General features: G+C 48.1%; 1 protein-coding gene across 16 annotated transcripts in view; it reads right to left on the bottom strand.

Moving 5' to 3' along the window:
- The window catches only part of LOC122716132 (transcription factor Sox-2), a 270,718-nt gene that overhangs the window by 128,017 nt on the left and 121,829 nt on the right, over window positions 1–20,872 (bottom strand). For 11 of the 16 annotated variants that reach the window (XR_006346951.1, XR_006346950.1, XR_006346952.1 and 8 more), the window contains one exon: window positions 6,120–6,164. The exons of the other annotated variants lie outside the window; for them this stretch is intronic. The gene's annotated coding sequence lies outside the window, so the exon portion shown is untranslated. The remainder of the gene's footprint in view (window positions 1–6,119; window positions 6,165–20,872) is intronic. 16 annotated transcript variants of the gene reach the window in all.

The raw sequence follows: 20,872 nt of genomic DNA, 5'->3' as shown, positions 1-20,872 counted from the left end.
AAAAAAAAAAAAGGAAAAAAAAAAGGAAAAGAAAAGAAAAAAGAGAGAAGGAAAAGAGAGAGAGGAAATGAAATAAGGGGCGATTAAACTCCGGAAAAACTTCGTTTCCTCCGGGTTCGTTCCTCCGCAATGTTAAACAAATTCGATAACAGATTCGGTTTAACTTCACTTTCGAGGCGCGGGAAAGGAAAACGGGGGAAGAGGGGAAATGGATCGAGTTGGACGGCATCCGACAAATCGACGATACCGAAGGAATCGTTGTCGGTGGCGAAAATACATTGGAGGAAAAAAGAAAAAAAAAGGGGGAGGAGGAGGAGGAGGAGGAAAGATAGCGGCGCTGACAATTGGGGCAACGGTGTGATCCGATATTGCGACGGCAACCGTGCGCCACTTCAGGGCGGATCTGGTTGGTCAATCAGCGGTGCATTGTACGTAACGAACCTCCGCACTCGGCCGAGTTTAATGCCCGTACGTGGACCTTGGTGAACGTGTGTATGCGGCTGGGTTATTAAATATGACGAGAAGGAGGGCCGGCGGCGGGGGGGAAGGGAGACGACCTCCTCCCAGCTTCCTGAACGTCGACGTTTGACGTCGAGAGATTGTCGTTTAACGTTTTCTCCTCTGCCAACCTTTCCTCCGCGATCCTCGTTCGAATCCTCGTCTTCTCTCGAATTTTTGAATCGAAACCCCTTTTTTTCTCTTTCATACAAATGTTCAATTTAATCCGGCACGAGAATTTATTTATTTATCCATTCATCCTTCTCGTTACACAGCTGGATATCTTTTTAGAAATTTCTTAAATGGCGATTGAAAATCGCGCTTTCCGCGCGCCGTGAAAAAAAAAAAAAGAAAGAGAGAAAAATAAATCCATTTATTTTGCGCAGGAAAACGAACTCGTTCTTATTCGAGGCGAGACCAAGGGCAAGAAAAGGGGTGTATTTTTCTTCTTCTTTTTCTTTTTTCCCTCCCAACTAACCACCGAAACTCTTCCCTCGAACTCTCGAAATCTCCCACGAACGAGAGGGGGAGGTGGTGCGTTGTATCGCGGAACGCGCATAAATTTGGACGGTAGCGTCTCATAGCTGGACGGATGGTGCTCGAAAGCGGTGAAGTGGACCTCTTGGTAACGGCGAGCACTTATTCGCTCGCTCGCTCGCCAATTCAAATGAATTGGATAATTTGATCAGCTCGTTGCTGGCCCTTTGTTGCCTCCTGGGAACTTTGAATGGACCGGTCGGCTGCTCGTCGTCCCTCTTTTTCGCTCTCTTCCTCTCCACCCTCTTCCACCCTGATCCCGGATCAAGCACGATATCTCTCTTGTCTTTTCGATTCTTCCTCCCTCCCTCTTCCATCGTTCTCGATCTTGTCCAGACAACGTCGTCGCTCCCGCCGCGACGCACGCCACGAAACTCGAAAGAGAAGATTCGAAGCGAAGAGACGAACGAGAGACGAAGAAGAAGAGAGACGACGAAATTTTCGGGACGAGATTACGATCGATGGTGTAATCGGCGACGGTGAATCGGCAAAATGGAAATGGGCGTCGCGAGATTTTCGTAGAATTAAGATAATTATTCGGGTGGAGAGGGTAAAGACGGGACACGTTTGAATCGGTTGGTTCGAGGTCCGCGATTCGCGGCACGCCTCTTCTTCCCGCGAATCGTCGAGAAAACACTTGGTCCTCGTACCAAGAAACATATATAAGGGAAATATATATAAGATCCCCGACGTCGTAATTGTTAACGAGTATGTACGTACGAGGTTGTATCCGATTGTGCGTTCATGATTCTCCGTCTCGCGTGGAGCTTGTTAATTAACATTCTTGCATTTAACGTGCTCATTCTTGCATGTTACGGGTATAGAAAGGCGTAAACGAGCGTTAAGAAAGTCGCTCCGCGTCACCGGAAGTCTTCGTTGAAGAGCGTAGAAAAGAAAAAACGCCGAGAAATTACTTCGCTAACTGTATATTCTCGGAAGAGCGTTATATTCGTTAAAAAATCGTCGTCGAAAGTCAAAATTTCGACTCGAATTAAAACGCGTAGCAATGAGGATATAAAAAATCGTGAGACGGAAAAAGAGACAGACAGAGAGAGAGAGAGGCAGGATTGAACCGATGAATATGATAATGCAGTGGTACGAAATCGGGCGGAGAAGAAAAAGGGAAAAAAGGAAGAAGAAGAAGAAAAAAAGAAGAAGAAGGAAAAAAAAAAGAAAATCAAGCAACGCTTTTCAGCCAATTGATCCAAAAGATCCCCCTGCCGCGGTCGAGGATTTTAAATGCCGTACCAACATATCCCTTCGTCTCGACCCGTTCCCTTGAATAGGCCGTGCTTGCATCCTGAAAGGAATCCGCAAGATGAATCCGCGGACTCAAGACAGCCGACCCATTTAACCGTGAAAAAAAAAAAAAAAAAAAAAAAAAATCCTCGAGTCTGCTATCTTGAGTCCTACATTCACCGGCTAACGGGGATATTATTTTCTCCCCTCCCCCCTCCTCCTCTCCGCGATTTTTCCCGCCTCAAACCACAAATCTCCCTCTTCCCCTCCCCCGCCAAAGTATATCCCGCGCACGTGGAAATATTATTCGGACGATCGCCGCCCTCCTCCGGGTTGCCGGCTGGATGATTGGATACCTTTTGCCTCTTCTTCTTATTCTTATTCATCTTCTTCCTCCTCCTCCTCCTTCCTCGTCCTCTTGTACCCGTTCCTTCCGCTTTTTGTTCCCCGATCTTGCTCTTTCTCGACGCGGCTGTGAACGAGAAGGGCTTCCTTACAGCCTCGGGGGCTCGTAAGATCGTGGTCACACAGCCTGGAGGTGCTCCGCTCTCGAGAAACGAGATATACGTGTATAGATATATATATATATATATATATATATATACACCATCGAGTAGAGAATGGAGGAAACGCGAGAGACCGCGAGAAACGAACTGGTTCGTTGACGAATTCATCAAAAACGTTTCGGTGTAATAGTGGCGATGATTACTGGCGAACTGAGAAAGAGAGAGAGAGAGGAGGCTGGGAAATTAAAAAAGAGAAAAGAAGAGAAGAAAAGATGAGGAAGAGATAGATAGAGGGAGGGGGGAGTGAAAGAAAGAAAGAGAAGGAGCGAAGGTTCTCCTCTGTGGCCGGAAGGTGAGTCTCCCGGCGAAGGAAAAAGGTGGAGATGATTAAAATGAATTCTACGGAGACGCGGCCGTTTCACGGCATTTTTTTTCCTCCCCCTCTCCCATAGTATTCCTCGAAAAGCATCCCGTTGCTGCCGTTCGATGATATTTCGGTCGTCCCTCAGCCCCGTGAATGGGGATCGATCGACGAGGGAAACCGTTCCGTGGATTGAGGAAGCACGGATTTGTCGTGGGAGGCGCCTGTGGGAGAGGATCCGCGGATTCATCTTGAAACTGACGAAGAATAGCACTTGATACGCGTCTCACAACGCCATTTTCTGATGAAACGCCGACAGAGGGAAACCGCTCCTCCCCCCGATCTATCGCCGACGCGATAGATTCATTCTCTCTCGCCCGATCCTCTCTCTCTCTTCTTCCATCCATATCTTTGATAAACTTTGATTTCCTCGATACATCCTCCTCCCCCGTACATGCGCGACATTCGTTTATTTATATTTTTAAAGAGAGAGAGAGAGAAAAAGAGAGAGAGAGAGAATAGGGAAATCCGAAGGAATTTACAAATTTTCTTTCTTCGAGCTAATTCGAGGATTATACTCTTTTTCTTTCTCTTTTTTTTCGGCGGATCGAAAGTTGCAACGTGGCATTCTCGTTTCCTCCAACGTCGATAGCAAAGATCACTCTGTCCCGTTTCATTTTCCTTCTTCCCTTTCTTTTTCGTTCGGTGAGCGCGTCGGAGCAAAGCGGAGCGAAGCATATTTCCGAGCACAGCGGGACGTATTACCGAGCCGCTCTCGTCCGATAATGTGTTTCTGATTGCCGGCGCGTCTAGATTTCGCCCACGCTGGGACTACCACGCTCCGTGTAAATCCACCTTCGCGAAATATTACGTCCTCGAACCTTCGCGCAAATATTCTTTACCCGTTCCGTTGCACCTCGTCCTATTTTCAACGACGGTAATCCACGACGGTATTGTATATTTTAAAAAATTCCGATAACATTTTTTTCTCCTCCCCCTCTTCTTCAATTTTACAACGAAACGAGGAATCAATCCGCTCAATGGGAGAAACTCGATCGAATCCCGATCTTTCTCGACGAGAAGAGGACATTCGTTATCTCACGAATCGTCCCGAATAATTTCCCCCCCCCCCCGATCGATTCGAGATTCATCGTTAAATAATAATATCATTTAACACGATTTCGATCTACTTGTGAATCTGTTATAATATAGTATACGAGAAATCGAAATCGAAATCTCGATCTCGTTTTGAGATTTTTGCTAGAAGAAACGATCGAATCTATAATTCAATTCTCACCGAGAGAATGAATGTAAGAAATTCGATCGAGGAATCTATTTTTTTTTTTTTTTTGTTAAGATTCGTACGAGAAGAAGAATAATTTTTTCTTCTCCTCCCTCGATTCGAGATTTCCCGTTAAATAATAATATTGTTTAATACGGTTTCTTTGAGCGGCGCGGCTTATTGACGAAAGGCACGCCGTCGCTGGCACGAATTCACCGCGGGGAATAGCGTCATTATTCGACGACGCGTCGAAGCGGCCGTTTTTAATGAGATCCTACAATATTTAAGCCGAGTCTCCAGCGATTTTGCGCCATCCACCATGTCATCGTGCCGTGACAACGATCAATGACACTAAATAATTCTCCCCTAATTATCCTCACCGCTCGACGAATCGTTAAACCGAATTCAAACTCGGATAAGATAAAGATCGTATCGATCGTTCGAGGAGACGCTCAGCGACGAGAATTGAAGATTCGACGAAGCGAAGGAAAGAAAGAAAAAAAAGGAAAAAAACAAAAGAGAAGAAAGAAAAAACAACAAGATAAACGCGTGCATCCCTTGCCCAAGGAATATGTGATCGCGGGCAAAAACGGATCAACGGCATGCATCGTTTCATTCCAGTCGTCGCGAGATCAATACCTATTGGACAAGCCCGTCTACAGGTCGGATCGATCGTTGAAGTTGTGTGCTTGATACACATGTACGTACAAGAGGAGGAGGATGAATGTCGAGACGCGAGAAGGAACGATGAACGGATTACGTACGAGAATATCGTATTCAAATTATCGGTTATAATTAATAACGACGAGTTTCGCTCGCATCTCGCTCTTCTTTCGGATCTCGATCGGATCCAAGATTCGTAATATTCGATTTCACGTCTTTCTTCGATTTTAAACATGTGAAGAGAATTTCTTACGTAAGAAAATTTGGAAGGCGAGAAGAAGGATGGTATTTCGAATACCATCGCGGTGGCGCGAGGAGGATGGCGAGGTATTGCATTTTACATAATCCAAGATCCCGAACGAAAGAAAACAGATTCGCGGCCATTTTCACGCCGACAGGGGCCATTTGTCTTTTCGTGCGGACGCAAAAGAAGGCCGAAACACGGGCGAGGAGGTTAGTTTCGAAGGTTAAGAGGCGGAAAAAAAAAAAAAAGAAAAAAAGAAAAAGGAAGAGGAGGCGGGCAGATTAAATCGACGTTTTTCGAGACGCCCGATCTTCGACTTTTCGACCGACTTTTCGAACCGCGTGTATCGCGCGTAAATTAAATAGTCTTAAAATGATTAATAGCCACGTTCACCGATAATGGTCACTTACATACATTGCGATTTGCATCTGGACGGTTTAAAGACTCGGCCAACCAAGGTCGCCGAGAGAACCATTCGGCCAACGAATCGATTAATAATAATCGCTCGCCGGCTGATAACTCGTAACGCGAGTATATCGTGGACGAAAAAGAAGAAGAAGAAGAAGAAGAAGAAGAAGAAGAAGAAGAAGAAGAAGATCGCTTTGATTTTACCGCCGAAAGACCTGCATCTTGGATCGCACGTGCAGATGTTTGACGGCTCATCAACGCTTGATTTTCCATCATCGCGCCGCGAATGAACTCGAGCGAATACTCTCGTCAATTTTCCAACGATCCAACGTGATTAGAGGGCATTGTCTCGTGCACGTTTCTACGAAAAGATAGACTTACCGGAAACTCGGACATTTTGGCGATCATTTTGGGATCCGGCTCCACCTGAGAACAAACAGAGTATCGAGAGTCAGTGGTGAAAGAGTTCGAAGAAATAGGGAAAGAGGAAAAAAAGAAAAAAATGATAGGAGGGAAAATTGGCAAGGTTACGGTGTCCTTTACGAAGATGCAAGATCCGTTAAATATCGTGTCAGGGTCCCTTGAAAGATTCATCAACGGGTGGCCAGCCGAGATCCACTTTCCTGTGCCCTATTCGCGGAGGCAAACCACTCGAGTCCCCCCCCTTCTCCCCCATACAAGCCCTTCTTACGTAATCCGTCTGTTAAAATATCAATCTCAACATTTCACTCTTTGCACAGCATTCCGTGCAGGGGTAGCCCCGATCCTCTCACCCTCTTCTCTGTCTGGACGAGGTCATCAAAGATGCAGCAGCAATCAGCGGAGCTAGTCGAGCGGACGAGCAAGCAGAGAATCAACCGACTACCGGCCTGGACCCCAGGGATGTACGCGAGATTTTCTTTGAGCCTTTAAATCGATCCTCTCGCACGAGGGAAAAGAAGAAAAAAAAAAAAAAAAANAAAAAAAAAAAAAAAAAAAGAAAAATACACATGGTCGGCTCGCATCTCTTCACATTTCATTTCATCCTCCATCCTTCGATCGATCCGAAAGAAAACATTCGAATCGCGTGCCGATAACTAAACGAAATCGATTTATATTTTACCTTCGAGTTTACGAAAGTTTAGAAACTGGATTCCATCGGAGAGAAAGTATTAAACATCAAAGAGTTCTTGATCCTTGGAGAGCAACCAACCCATCGCTGTTGAAATCTCTGCTTTCCACCCTTCTCCATCCCTCCCCCTCCACCCATTCTCTGACCGCGGCACACCGCGGGGGGGCGAACTCTATTAAAAATGCAATATTCTCGTTAATCCGCGCCGGTATGTGGTACCGGCTAATTAGCGAGTACCGAGGACAGGGATGCATACGCGCATCCCCGTTGTCATGCAAATACCTCACGGTGGGCGCACGAAACGTCCATTCAACCTACAGTTCTATGCGCGGCCGCCGTATGCCCGCTTACACTCAACGCTTATTAATAACGAAACAAATATTGCTTATCGAATATTAAATTTCCATATGACACCCACCGCTCGCCGCGATATCGCGATATTTATATTCGTCTCCAACGAATATTTCCAAGATAAAAATGCGCTCCAACGATGACTCGCGTATCAACAATTGTTCAACTTCTCTTCCATATCTTCGAGGATACACTTCGTTCCTTCGTAAATGAGAGATGGATTTTCCTCCGTGCGAGAAATTCCAGAACTTGCTGCTCCCTAGGACGACATCCTAGTAAATTTCCGCGTGTGCAACCTCGTGTACGGATACGAGGGATGTAGCAGGGGGAGGGGGTGGGTTATATCAATAAGCATCGAACAGCTACGGCAGGGAGCTGTTGATTAAGGGGCGAGCACAATGAGGAGATATCCTCCTAGAAGGGAATGCGATGGATCCGCACCAAAGGGTCTCCTCCCTCCCTCCTTGCTCGCTCCTTCCACCCCCCGCGTGTCTCCGCCCGATCTGATCTCTCCGAGGCGAGCAAGAGAGACTGTTGGACGCCGATTATTACCGATCCCGTAGTCGCACAATGGCCTCTCGTCTCCCTGTCATCGAGAGATCTGACTGGGTCACCTTGTCGCGTGACAGAACAACGATTCAATCGTCCGATCGGAAGTTACGCGATCATCGACACGATCATCGTGCTCTACGATAACTTCGATAACATGATCCTCTTCGCTTGTTTTCGTTTCGGTTGAAGAAAACAGAGAAAAAGATACAGTTACAGGTATACGAGTCGAAGAAATTTTTCCAAAAGAAATTGAAAAATTTCGCCTTAGAATACTCTTTTCTTAGAAACTTTCTGTGAACACGAATTCGATTAATTCGAATCCCTTATCTATCTATTATTATCGATCCTTCAAAAAAAAAAAAAAAAAAAAAGAAAAAAAAAGAAAGAAAAAAAGAATCGTAGGGCGACGAAATTAAGGGGAGAGGCGACGAGAGTGAACGAGCGTTCACGGGCGGCAAGTTGCAGGTCCCCAAATTAATAGTAATGAAAATTGGTTATCAGTTGAAGCGACATCCTGCAGACCGAACAGTGTTACCAGCATTGGAGCGCGTAATATCCCATTGAGGACGAGCGGACGGCGAGAGCACGGTACTGGGATTCGGGTGCACGGGAAGCGGATCACGTTGACACAAAGCGGCCGTAATCCGTTTATCTTCTCTCCGGGCACTCTGCGCCCACGTGTTACGCTTCGCGTTATTCGAGGATGGTCCTGCCGTCAGCCTCTCCGCCTCCTACCGCCACCCCCGAACCACCGCCTCCGCACCCTTTGCGCGCCCCTCGTTGTTCTACCTCACTCCCTCACTCCCTCACATCGTCCGTCTACACCGCGTTACGCGAAACGAGTTTCAGTTTCTACGTTTCTCCGCGAGAATCGACTCCTCGAATCGACGCCGATCTCCAAACTTTCTCTCCAACAGCAACTCGATCGATCGATCCGTGTCGAGATATCGCGTATTAGATTTTTATTTTCATCGAGAAGCCTCGATGGAAGAAGTCTCTCCTCGATTTCAAAAAAGAGGAAAAGTGGAATTTCATGATATAAGAATCACGGCGCGTTTAAACGCGGTGTTTCGCGGCAACCTCGGGTTGTCGCGAAACAAACGAGGATGGGACGAAAATGTATTCTGCCCACGCGATTGGCCACACGTTCTCCACGGCTCGAAATCCCCTTCGACAGCAGTTTTCTGAAAGGGAAGCGAGGAATGTCCTTCGCGACACGTATTCCTCTTGAGTAATGACACACGGACCCGGACAAGGAATGCAGAAGGAGGTGTCTTTCACCGGAGATTTCATTGGTTTCGAATACAGCTATCCCCCTTCCCCCCTCCCTCACGCCCGTCCCAACCTGAAAACGGCTTAACGAATGACGACGAGTCGTCACGCGTTTTGTCTCGCGGCGTGGAACACATTTGTCTCGAGGCCGGATGCCGGGTGGTGGTTTTGAATCCCGTTGGGCTCTCCACGCGCATACATAACTCGCACACCGCCACCAACACCACCATCGCCACGGATCACCTTTCCCTCCCTCCCCTTTCCTCCTCTCATTCTTCATCATCAAATTGTCGTTCCTCGTCTATCCTCCGAGACGGAGGGCTCTCCTCCCTCCGTCTCTCCTTTCATCGTGATCCACGGGCCCGCCAGGATTCGGCTTGACGCGCCGCTGAAAGACGCGCTCGCTCCTCTCACAAAGGACTCCCTAATATATTACGCTTATTAATGCCCCCCCCCCTCCCTCCCCACCGTCCTCCTCTTCTATCTCTCCGCCACCCTCTTCTCGGGGTCCTCGAGGAGCGGCGCGTGGAAATATCGTGGCGAATGATAAAAAAGAGCAGCGCGATAGGCCGTGCGCGCCGGGGAAGGGAAAGGAAGTCGACTAAGAGTCGAAGAATTCGACGGTTGGAATGGTTTCTGAATGGTTCCTTGGCTCCGTGCTCGATATATATATATATATATATTGGAGCGGGAGGGGGGTTGTTAATCTCGGCGGAACGGAATTAAAAGCTGAGGTTTCTCTAGCTTTTTAACGTTGGTGCGCGCTCGTGAGCACAGGGTAGGAATAAGAGGGTGGCGAGAAAAATCAGACCGAATTCGTCCAGGATCCTTGTAGATTGGTCCATTCAGAGGGAGCAAAAAAATTGGCGGCTCGGTGTGGCCCATTCGATTTCTCGACGCTCGCGCGTTTCTCTTCTCGGCGCGCGTTGTTCGCGATTAATTGGACGACCGAATTGTTGTTTCGTTCCACGTTGAATGGCTTCGGCTCGATTTTTTTCTCCGTCCGTGTTGTCGCCGTGTGGGTGTTTGTTTTTTAAGTACCTACACGTACACGCGACATATAACATACGCGCGCGCACCACCGGTTTTATATATATATATATATTTTTTTTTCTTCCCTTTATTTATTTTTCCTCTTTCTTTTTTTTTTTATTTCGTTTTCGTTTTTTTCCTCTCCTTTTTTAACCCTTTTTACCTCCGCGTGTTTTTTTCACCCCCTCCTGGACCACCACTCACTCTCTCGACGAAATTTCAGCAGGGCCAAGCCCACACAGCCATCCACCACCCAACCCATCCAGGGGCGGCAGCAAGCCGGGTGAAATCTTTTATCGTTCACGTTCGTAAGAGCGACTGGGCACTCTCCGAATTTCTCTCTCCTTGCGCTCCTCTGTTCCCCGCCATTCTTTCCCCCTTTCTTCGCCCTCTTTCCACCCCCGGAGTTTCCGTGTCACCACGTGGATTTTTCGTGCGGGCCAACGCATAATGCATAAAAGTCGGCTCATTCAGGGGCCGCGGAAGTCGCTCGAATTTAAACAAACGCGAGGGCAACCCCCCTACCCCCCCCCTCTCCGCCCTCCTCCTTCCTCCCCCTTCTTCCCTTTACTTTCCAGCCTCCTTCGTTCTTTCTCGTTGGTTATTTCCTGCTCGAGCAGTCTCGACCCCCCCTCCCCCTCCTCCCCCAGCACGCGAAAATACCGCTTAATCTTCGCGGGTTCGGTCGCCGCATTGTGCGCCCGGAACCGCGACCATTATTTAGAACGGAACAATAAACGCCTCGGATGATTTTCATGCGTGCACCAGGCCCGCTTAATTCCTTCACCCGTCCACCGTCCCCCTCCACCTTCTTCGATTTCTTTCCAATAAAATAATTCCCGATTAATCCGCGTCTCGATTAATCGCGCTAACGTCTATTCCCTTCCCTCCCCTTCCTCCCCGTCCCCAACGTGCAAACGCGATACAATGCCGGGTCGTCGCAGCACCGAGAATTACCATCGTTTTCGAACAGAGGTCTGTGCGAAAAAAGAAGCGACTTATTTATTTAACCAGAGAGGAGGGAACGACCATGGACGTGAATGGGGAAGGGAGAAAATGGCGAAAAAGAAGAAGAAGAAGAAGAAGAGAAGGAGGAGAAGAAGGAGAAAACATAGGCTGTGCAGGAGGAGAGGTTGGAAGGAGGAGAAGAAAAGAGAGAGAATCTCGGCGCGAAATTTGCAAAGAAGATGCTGTAGTAGCTAAGCAGAGCTAATCTCGCTCCCTCTCCACCCCTTCCCTGATTTTCTTCCCGGTTATACCCGTTGTATTTGTTTCGCGGTATGGTGCACCATGGATAACAATGGTGGCTCGGATCGAGTCGGCGGCCTTTTTGAAGGCAGCTGCCCTCCCCCCCCCCTCCCCTCTCTTTCTCGTCTTCTTTTTTCTTTTTCTTTTTTTCTCTCCTTTCCCTCTACCTCCCTTCCCCCACCAAGATCAAGCTTTCTTTTTCCACCCTCCCTCTTCCTCCCTTCAAGTTTCTTCCCTCGACGTTGCATTAACCCCCCTCTCCCCCTCTTAACTCGGACCTCCCTTTCATTTTCGTCTCGCGCCAGGAGATTTCGCTAATAAGCAACAGTGGCTGCGTTAAGCCGGCCGAAAAACCGGATACGATTATCGATTTATCTCCTGGCAAACCTTTACCTCCGCTTACGCGAAGGTAAGTAAATAGTTAGTCGTGGTAGTTAGCGTAAGAACGATCAGACCAGGGATTAGAAGAATTTCGGCTACGGGCTATGTTTGACTATGTTCCCCCTCCCTCGACGGCGTTAATCGATCGTTGATTTTTCCAGCTGCGTTCTTCTCGCTTGCTTTCCTTTCTTGCGTGGTGTGTTAATCAGCCTCGTTGTAAAAGGTTTAAAAGGAATCGAAAATCGCGTGAAATTGTTCGAGAAACTTATCTCGATCGTTTCCACGATGATTAGATTAAATTAATTTAATTTCACGGATTAAAATAGTGATCGTTCAATTTTATAACACGAAGTTCAATTTCCAATCGAAGATATTTGCGTGCGCGAATTGCACGATGCAGGAGAGCGAGATGAAGATGGAAGAAGGACCGTAGGGCCCGGAGCGAGCAGCGACGGTCCCAAAAAAGGCCAATGGGATGTTGTCGCGGTCGAGAGTAGGATCCTCGGAGAGCGTGGGTCGTGGACTGTGGTCGGTCCTCCCACGCATGGAATCACGCATGCGTCGGGCCTCCCTTAAAACAATGCGCCGACCAATCTCGTAAGGTAAAGGGGCTCTTGTCCCATTGGCTCGCTCCTTCGAGTGGATCTTTTTTCGACACGGCCACCATTCTACTGCCTTCTACTCATCCCGGATGGAGTCTCATCCGTTTAAGCAACACGAAATCTCCTTCCCCTCCTCCTCCTCCTCTTTCTTCCACCTTTACCTTCATCCGCATCCGTTTCTCGACGAAAGGAACGGAACAAAATTTTTCCAATCTCCTCTTCTAATTCCCTCGAATCTCGTTAAACTTCCCTCCTCGCTCGCAAGCGTCGAAAGTATTTAACGTTTTTTATTTCTTTAATAAAACGTTTCTAAACTTTTTATTATCCCGGTCGAAAAGAGAAAATCGAAGATCCAAGAATCTCTGAATCATCGGCGAGGAGAAGCAGAAGCACGAGAGAGGTGGCACAAGTGGAAGTTTCTCCCCCTCTGCGAAACGTTTTACCGAAGGTAATGGCCGTGCCGGAAACGAGATGACGCGTGACCCCAGACGGATGCATTAGACGCACTTCCGGCGGCACGACGCCCGGCGCCCTCGTTCATCCGTGAAACCCGGCCATGCATCCCGCCTATCGCCACTCCTAACGCGTTACTCTCGCGTCCCGAATTTCTACCCTTCCCTTTACCCGACATTCGATCGAAACAAAAAGTTCTCCACTCGATCGTAAGAGATCGAAGCGCAAGACCAACCACCAACAACTTCCTCCCTTTCTTTCTTTCGATCGAGAAAACGTACACGTAGAGGGAAAGAGAGACAGAGAGAAGCCGATTCTTCCCGACCAATTTCCCAAAGTGTCAGGGGAAAGACATGGCGGGCACGGAGAAACGAAAGTTTGCCGGTGGAATCCCAGCCCCGATCAGTTAGACGCGCGAGGCAGGGCGGCTTCGCTTCGGGTCCGCTAAGCGGCTGTCGAGCGAATTCTTGCACGAAGCGGTGGAACGCTTTGTTCGACAACTAGCTGGAGGCGACGCTATCGAAAGACGGGAGCGGATTTTGCACTCTCCCGCGGCGGGAGAGGGATCGATCCTCCCTCTTCGTCCTCCCCGTTCGGCGTCGCCGCCCGCAACCACCGCTCCGCTCATCCTCCACGAGGGAGAGGAAATGAAATCCTGTCCGGGACGCGATTCGCGCGACGTTTGTCCCGTTATTAGATCAACGTTACTCCCCGTGAGAGGAGGCTGCTGCCTCCTCCTCGGATGGGAAGAGAGAGAGAGAGAGAAAGCGACGATCCTCTCCTTCCCACCTCCCCCTCGCCGGAATACGTCTTTCGCATTTCAAAGCGTATCCCGCCTTCCGGCCGATACTTCCTGCGAAAATCGCTCCACTCCTCGCCATCCACGGCTTCCACGGTAATCAATCGAGGGGGGGACGAGCGGAGAAAACTGTCGACGCGCTCTTTTTCGTCGCCATTCTCAGCCGTGCAACCCTCCTCCCCATCCTCCCCCGAGTCGACGTTTAATGGAATCGAACACCCCGTTTTTATTAGCCGACGGTGTCGCTCATTTGGAACCCCGTGCTGTCTCGATATCTTCTTCTTCTTCTTCTTTTTCTTCTTCTTTTTTGAGAAAGGTTGCTTCGTTTTTTGAGAAAAATTGTGGTATATAGATGGGGAGAGTACTTATATCGGATGCTTGAGATTTTTTTTCTTTGAAAAGTTCTTCTTTCTGTTCTGCTTCGTTTATTAAAGGTATATTGGGAAAGCGTATCCGATATCGGGTACAATAAAAATTAGTAATTCGATATAATTTCAACGAAATTCTTGAAATTCTTTGTAAATCCATTTTCGTTCGTTTCTTTCATCGTGACGTACGGGAAATAAATAATTAAAAAGGAGGAAAAAGAATTTTCCTCGATCCGAAAGGAAGTCGGAAAATATGAAATCGAATAAGAAACTTTTTCTAGACTCAAAGATTTTTATCCTCAAGGATAAACTCGAGAGATAAAAAATGAACCTACGGGATCATGGTAGTTGAATTAAAACGATATACCTTTAAAGAAGCGCAACCTCGAGACTGATTTTCGCGGGGAAGAAGCGCAGGTTGGATCGTTGGCGAGCATTTACCACCTGCATCGGGGTCGAATTAATAGTTCGCTCTGCCGCGAAACCCGTAAATAATGCCTCCTGACAGCCGGAGCCGAACGTCGATGAATAACGAGCCACGGAACCTTCGACTTTGAATTTTTTTTCTTCTCGCTGCGGCGCGCCCGCGCCGGACCACACACGCGTTCCCCGCGCGATGCGGTGCGTGTCCCGACACCCGCCTCGTGTATAATCTTTTATGCGAGAACGCTGACGATCCGCCTCGAAGAGGAAAATCGAAAAAAGCGCGAAGAATTTGCGGGAAAGGGAGGAAGGGAGGAATAGAAGAGCGCGCGTGCGAATCAACTTCTGCTCTGAGTTGCAGGACACCGGAAATCGAAGAGATACGCGAAAGATAAATAAATAAATAAAAAAATAAATAATAAAAAGAGGAAGTTGACCGCGTGCAGTCACAAGCGAGCGTATCGATCGATGGATCGACGACGTCGATCGGATATTTGAAGAGTTATCTTGATTCCTCGCTCTGTCTCGCCTTCTCTCTATCATCGTCATCGTCATCATCGTTCGACGACATCGAACGTTGTCGCAATTTCTCGCGATTAAAATAATGGATTCGCGTTCCTTGTTTTTTTTTTCGACGGAGAATCGAGTTGGACGAAGAGACCGAGAGGTAAAACGGTAAAACTCGGGCGAAGAAGAAAAGGAGAATATAATAAAAAGTAAAATGGAAAAAGAAAAAGAAATGGCGAAGAGAAGGCAAGGCATAGAGCGTGCCAAGGTTAAGCCGGCGCAGGAAGAGGAAGGAGGAAGAAGACAAGCAGAAGAAAAGTGAATGATGGGACTATAATGACGGAGCCTCCTCTCCTAATTCCAGTCGACGCCTCTCCTTTCCACCTTCGCGTTCGACACCTCTGGACAGAGATGGGAGAAGCGAGAGCCGATGGTGGAAAGAGAAAGAGTGGAGAGGAGGAATCAGAAGGAACGAGAGAGAAAGAACAGGGGAGAATCTTGCTGTCTCTCTGTCTTCTGTCTTCTCTCCTTCTCCTCTCCTCGTTCGTTCCTCTATTCTTCGCCACTCTCGTCGGGGATTAATAACGGCCTACCATTGTTGCCATGGCAACTCTCGAAGCGTTAAAAACCTCTCTGCTCTAACCCTGATCGTCCGCTTAAAGTTTCACGGCGAAAGGGTTGAATTCACCCTTCGAACGATAGACGGGACTCCAGTGACTCGTGGATATGACGGTGGTATCGAAGAAGTCGTCTAGAAGAAGAGATTCCAAGAAAGGTATATACGGAAGGTATTCGAAAAATACGGTCGAATAATCGATCACGACGATAATCTTGCATCGCTCGAAACCACGTGTCTGTCTCTCTGCTACGTTGGACGAACGATGGAGAATAAGATTCAACAGATCGGGGGGAAAGAGGAGGGGGAGGGGGTTTCCCCATTGCACACAATGATGGCCGCGTAACAGTGGGTCGTGCCTGGCATAACTAGATCACGTCAAGATAAAGTCTGTCGTAAATAGAGTTGGTTGTTTGCCGGGTCACGGGGGCCAACGCGACAAGAGACGAGATTACAAGAAAAAGGAGAAACAGAAGAGGCGAAAAGGAGGGGGGAGGGAGAGGAGAAAGAAGAGAGATCCTGATGGAGGGATCGCGTTGTGCGTGAGAGTAGGACGACGTGCGGGACGACAGAATGGGGCTGATCAATATTCATGGCCCGCTTGTAGGGTGGTTCCAGCCAAGTCAGAGGAGGGTGGATTTATGCGAATCCTTCCTTCCGACTCACCCTTCCTTCAAGAACGAACCCTTTTCCTTCGATACTATCGCGTTTCCTTTCCAACCTAGGCGAAACGAGAGCAAGAGGATACTTTCCGCCACCCAAACATCGTCATCCAACGCTCGATCCTTTTTTTCTTTTCTATTTTTTCCTCTTTTCACTGCCATTCTTTCGATTCTAATCGACGATTAGAATAATCACGGTTATTTAAACACGGATAAAATTTTTATTCCTTGAGAACTGGTGATGAAATATGACGGAAGAGAAGAGAAACGATATTTAATCGTACGCGTTTCCGTGGATACGACACATTGTTTGGCAATGAAAGAGGAGTCTTCCAAGAGGGAAGGTGCCCCGAACAAAGTTTTACGAAACTCGGAGCCACTTGATCCTCCCTTCCTTCCCACGAAACTGGAACAGCCAACGTTAGAACGGCGCCAGCTTATCCAGCAATAACGCTAAACATTCGAAATGAAGTAGCGCCGGTGAAATCCAGATTGGTAGACGTCGCGCAAGGCGAAAGCGTGTCTATTCGTCGCGAGGGGGTGGAGGAGCGGCACGATGTGCGGGGGCGAGGAAGAAAGGGTTGGAGCGGTGGAGGAATGGGAGGAGGGGGAGAACGCGTGGATCCACAGACGTGTGCACACACGTGCACCGCACGGAGGCGCAACGTAAGCGGAGTCCGTACGAGAAGGTAGTTCAGTTCCGGTCCGGGCCATTAGTTGATGAGCTACCTCGTTTCCATCCCCTCTCGTAGGCCACGCTACCGGCAACCACCCCCTCCTAACCCGTCCCACCTACATCCCACACCACCCTACTACGCCAGGCCCTGAAAAGCTCGCGTGGCATTGTGGGATCTATTATTGCCCTCCTGGACTTACATGTTTCGATGCAGCGGCAGCAAACTCAGCCAGCCAGCCAGCCAGCCAGCCAGCCAGCCAACCAGCCAACCAACCACCCAACCAGTCAGCCAGACGAACGAACGAACGAACGAACGAACGAACGAACGGACGTATACCGACAGACACACGGGGAAAATCGAGCTCCCCGCTAGCCGACACACCACTTCGTCGATTTCCAAGAGAGAGAGAGAGAGAGAGAGTGCTCTCTTCTTCCTCCCTCGCTCGCTCGTTTGCTCGCAGAAATCCGGTGTATCAGTCGTGTATCGTAAAACGTGGAATTCCCCCTTTCGGTTACCACGAAAGTAACACAAGGCCCCGAGGCTGCCTCTTACACGTATCTACGCGTACCCCCTCCCACACCCTCCCCAGACTCGTTCCAGCTCTTTGATTCGCGCCACGATGCGAAAGGAGACCGCGGTTTCGCGGATACTCGCTTCCCGATTTTCGTGGTTCCTCTATCTGTTTCGCGTGTTTCTCTATCGCTGATAGGATTCGACACCTGATTGTGATGGATTTGCCTCCATTTGCCCTTTCTTCGAAACATTCGCTTCGACTTTACCCCCTCCCCCTCGTTGCTTGCTCCATTTATTTTGCAAGACCGTGCATGTACAAGGCTCGTATATCTTTTGATCGATTTGATAGAAGGAATGATCTTTGCGTCTCGTTCGTGGATTTTCTTCTTTCGAACGAAAGGGGGGAGGGGGGGGGGGGAAGAAGAACGATTTCACCTGTTCCATCGGTAACTTTTTATATGTATGTGTGTATATATATATTCATAACGTTAGGAATTATTCGGTATCGCGTGGTTGCTCTTATTCCATTCAACGAAAGATACACGACTGGCCTCGATGTCGAAACCTTGCACAGTATGGCACACGATAGTTCCGGTCGCCAGCAGCGGTTCTTAGTGCCCGTAGAAGCGATAAGCGCATAAATGCAAACACGGGCGAAGCTCACAGAGAGATGGATGCATGCCTGGGCACAAAGTTGTTGGAAAAAGAGAAAAACGAGGCGGGAGTCCGGCGGAGGGACGGAGAAAGAGAAAGCGGCAGGAAGGCATTCAGCGCATTCACGGGGAAGAACTCTGCACGAACGAGCGAGCTCGTGAATGAATCAAGTCCCGACCCGGCGTACTATCCCCTAACCACCCTCGAAACCACCCCTATCTCGGGCATTATCGTTATTAAACACCTCGAAGGGCTGCCGTCATAGGATATCCTTCGAGTTTCACGATTCAACTTCGAATCGACGCGTCCATTTTTTCCTCCCTCCCCTCCCCCCAGAGATAATTCTATGTCTCTCCTTCAAAATATGTGAAAAACAGGAGGAGAGTCGTTCCTTGCAAAACGCGTACGCAATAAAGATAAATAACAAAAAGAGAGAGAGAGAGAGAAAAAAAAAATCTCATCGTTAAGGGTGTTGAAAATTTTGAACCGAGAATTTCAAGGGTTGTAAAGTTATACCGTGTATTTATCCAACGGGATAACACAAGGGTTTTCGAGCCTCGAAATCCTATCTCACCACTCAAGACAGCCGCCATTGTTTCGAAGAAGGCCGGTCCGCTCCGCGAGCGGTGAAACCAACCCCCTTAACCGTGGCATCGGCGAAACGCCGGATGATGTACTGCGCCCCCAGCCCCTTAATTACTGCCGCGTGCAAATTGGAAGGAAAAATTAATCGCAGAAATGACTTAGAGCCGTCGGTACGGAGGGGGGGAGTGGGGGAGGCGAGGGGAGGCCGAGGGAGAGGGTGGATGAGGAAGCGCACCCGAGGGTCGCACAAAGGGGATGAAAGGAAGTCCGGGGCAATTAGAATGATGCCCTTTGCACGGTCTTCCTCGCTCAACCTCTCTCCCCCTACTTCCACCCCCCTCCTCCCCCTCGCCACGGAGAACCGTCTTCCTTCTTTCCACCCTCTCGACTAAAATCATAGAGAGATCCTTTCTGCCTGCGCAAGGAAACGAAGAAGCGACGATTCGATTCGAAACTCGAGTGATTAGGGGCATAATATTTCGCCAAGATATAAAACGCGAAATAGAAGATAATTTTAGAGAAAGAGAGAGAGAGAGAGAGAGAGAGAGAATTGCAATAACAAATCGACGAAAGAAATTGGCGACAGGAAGAGAAGCGTACGAGGAGAGAGGAGGAGGGGGGGTATGGATGGACATTTAATCTCGATTTCGGGGTCGAACGCGCGCCGATCGACGATGTCGACCCCAGACATCGAAGGCCCACTGTCATATCTCCGGGGGATGATTCGACGTGACAGCTCTCCCTGGAGGGTGGCGCGTTGCCCTGCTAGTCACACCGCAACCTCCCATAGAAAAGGCGGCGTTATACCAACCATTGCCCTAGGCGGCAATATACGTCGTGACGTCCGCGGATTCCTCGCATGCCACCCTTCCACGACTTCCACCACACCCTTCGACGTATGAGGTTTAATGACGTATAAACTATGCGCCGGATTAGCAACGCGGTTACGCTCGGGGTGGTTCCCTCCACACCCCTTGCGAGGAGCTATAAGACGCCTCGTAGTAAGGGCTACTACGTTGATGGCCCCCGTTGACGGACAAGGGGGAGAGCGCTCTCCCTGCGCACGCACAATTTTTCGATCCTTTTTCTTTCTTTCTTCCCGCGAAGCTCGCAAGGTTATCGGTGATGGAAATGAACGAATGGAAAAAGAGGAATCGCCGATTTACCCGTAGAACGAATCGTAGATGGATGTAACGTCGGGGAAGACAATGAGGCAAATTCGAAGCGGCCGGATTTTTTCGAACTGTCGTGCGACGACAGCGGGCGCGACCCTTTTTTTTTTTTTTTTTTTTTTTTTTCTTTCTTTCTTTTCTTTCTTTTTTTTCATCCAGCACCGAAAACGTCACGTATTGTAGAAAATAAAAAATTGAACGCAACGTGCAACGCGCGGCAAGGCTTTTTTCTCCGGTCGAGAAGACAACGAAAGCGAAATATGGAAAACGGGGCCCACGGAACAAAAATCTGAATGGATAGATACCTGTCGGACGCATGTGCAACCCGGCGTAGAAAAAAATCAAGGAACACGGTACAACTGGTACATGACGCGGATTTAATGTACCAGCGGTATCGTATCCTTCCCTCTATGGAAATGCAGGTGTATTCGCCACCATTCGAATTCGCCGTACTTAAAATCTTTAAACGAAACTCTCGTGTTTCCCGTCCCCCTCCTCTCCTCCCCGATTAATCGAGTTAAACATCGTTAAAAATCATGCGAATGAATCATGAACATCCGAGCGGTTAACACGACGGATCGTGATGTTTCGTAAGTAATATCGATTCTTACCGATAAACGAACGCGATATCGCGAACGTTTATTGCACGCATTTACCGCAATGATAACGTAACGGAGGGGGGAGGGAAAAGAAAAAAATTAGAGTTCATGAGATGAATCTATAGAAGCGTGTAAGAATATCGATAATAAATACAGGGGGAAAAAAAAAAGGAAAGAAAAGAAAGAAAAAGATTATTTTTATATCTACGATCAAAGAATTGCAATCTTTGAATTTTATCCCATTATTGCGATATGATTTTTCTCTATCAAGGTATCGAGAGGTATCGAATCGTAAATAATACTTATTCGCTTTTTTTCCTTTTTTTTTTTTTTTTTATAAATACATATAACTATAATCGCAGTGTGTATTACGTATTAATCGATTCCAAAGCGGCGTGTGTGTAAATCGATATGGGAACGAAACGTAAACGTATACGTCATACGCGCTTCTTAAGTAAAATTTTGCATGCGATACGTTAAAATACAGGATTGAATGGATGGCGAATTTTTAAACAAATATTATTGTTCGCTTCGAAAAACGATGTCTATTTTTACTC

The sequence above is a fragment of the Apis laboriosa genome, unplaced genomic scaffold (assembly GCF_014066325.1).
Source record: "Apis laboriosa isolate Shangri-la unplaced genomic scaffold, ASM1406632v1 scaffold42_cov153, whole genome shotgun sequence".
In the NCBI taxonomy this organism is placed as follows: Eukaryota; Metazoa; Arthropoda; class Insecta; order Hymenoptera; family Apidae; genus Apis; species Apis laboriosa.
Note: the sequence above shows the minus strand (reverse complement) of the source record. Positions and strands in the feature narration are given on the sequence as shown.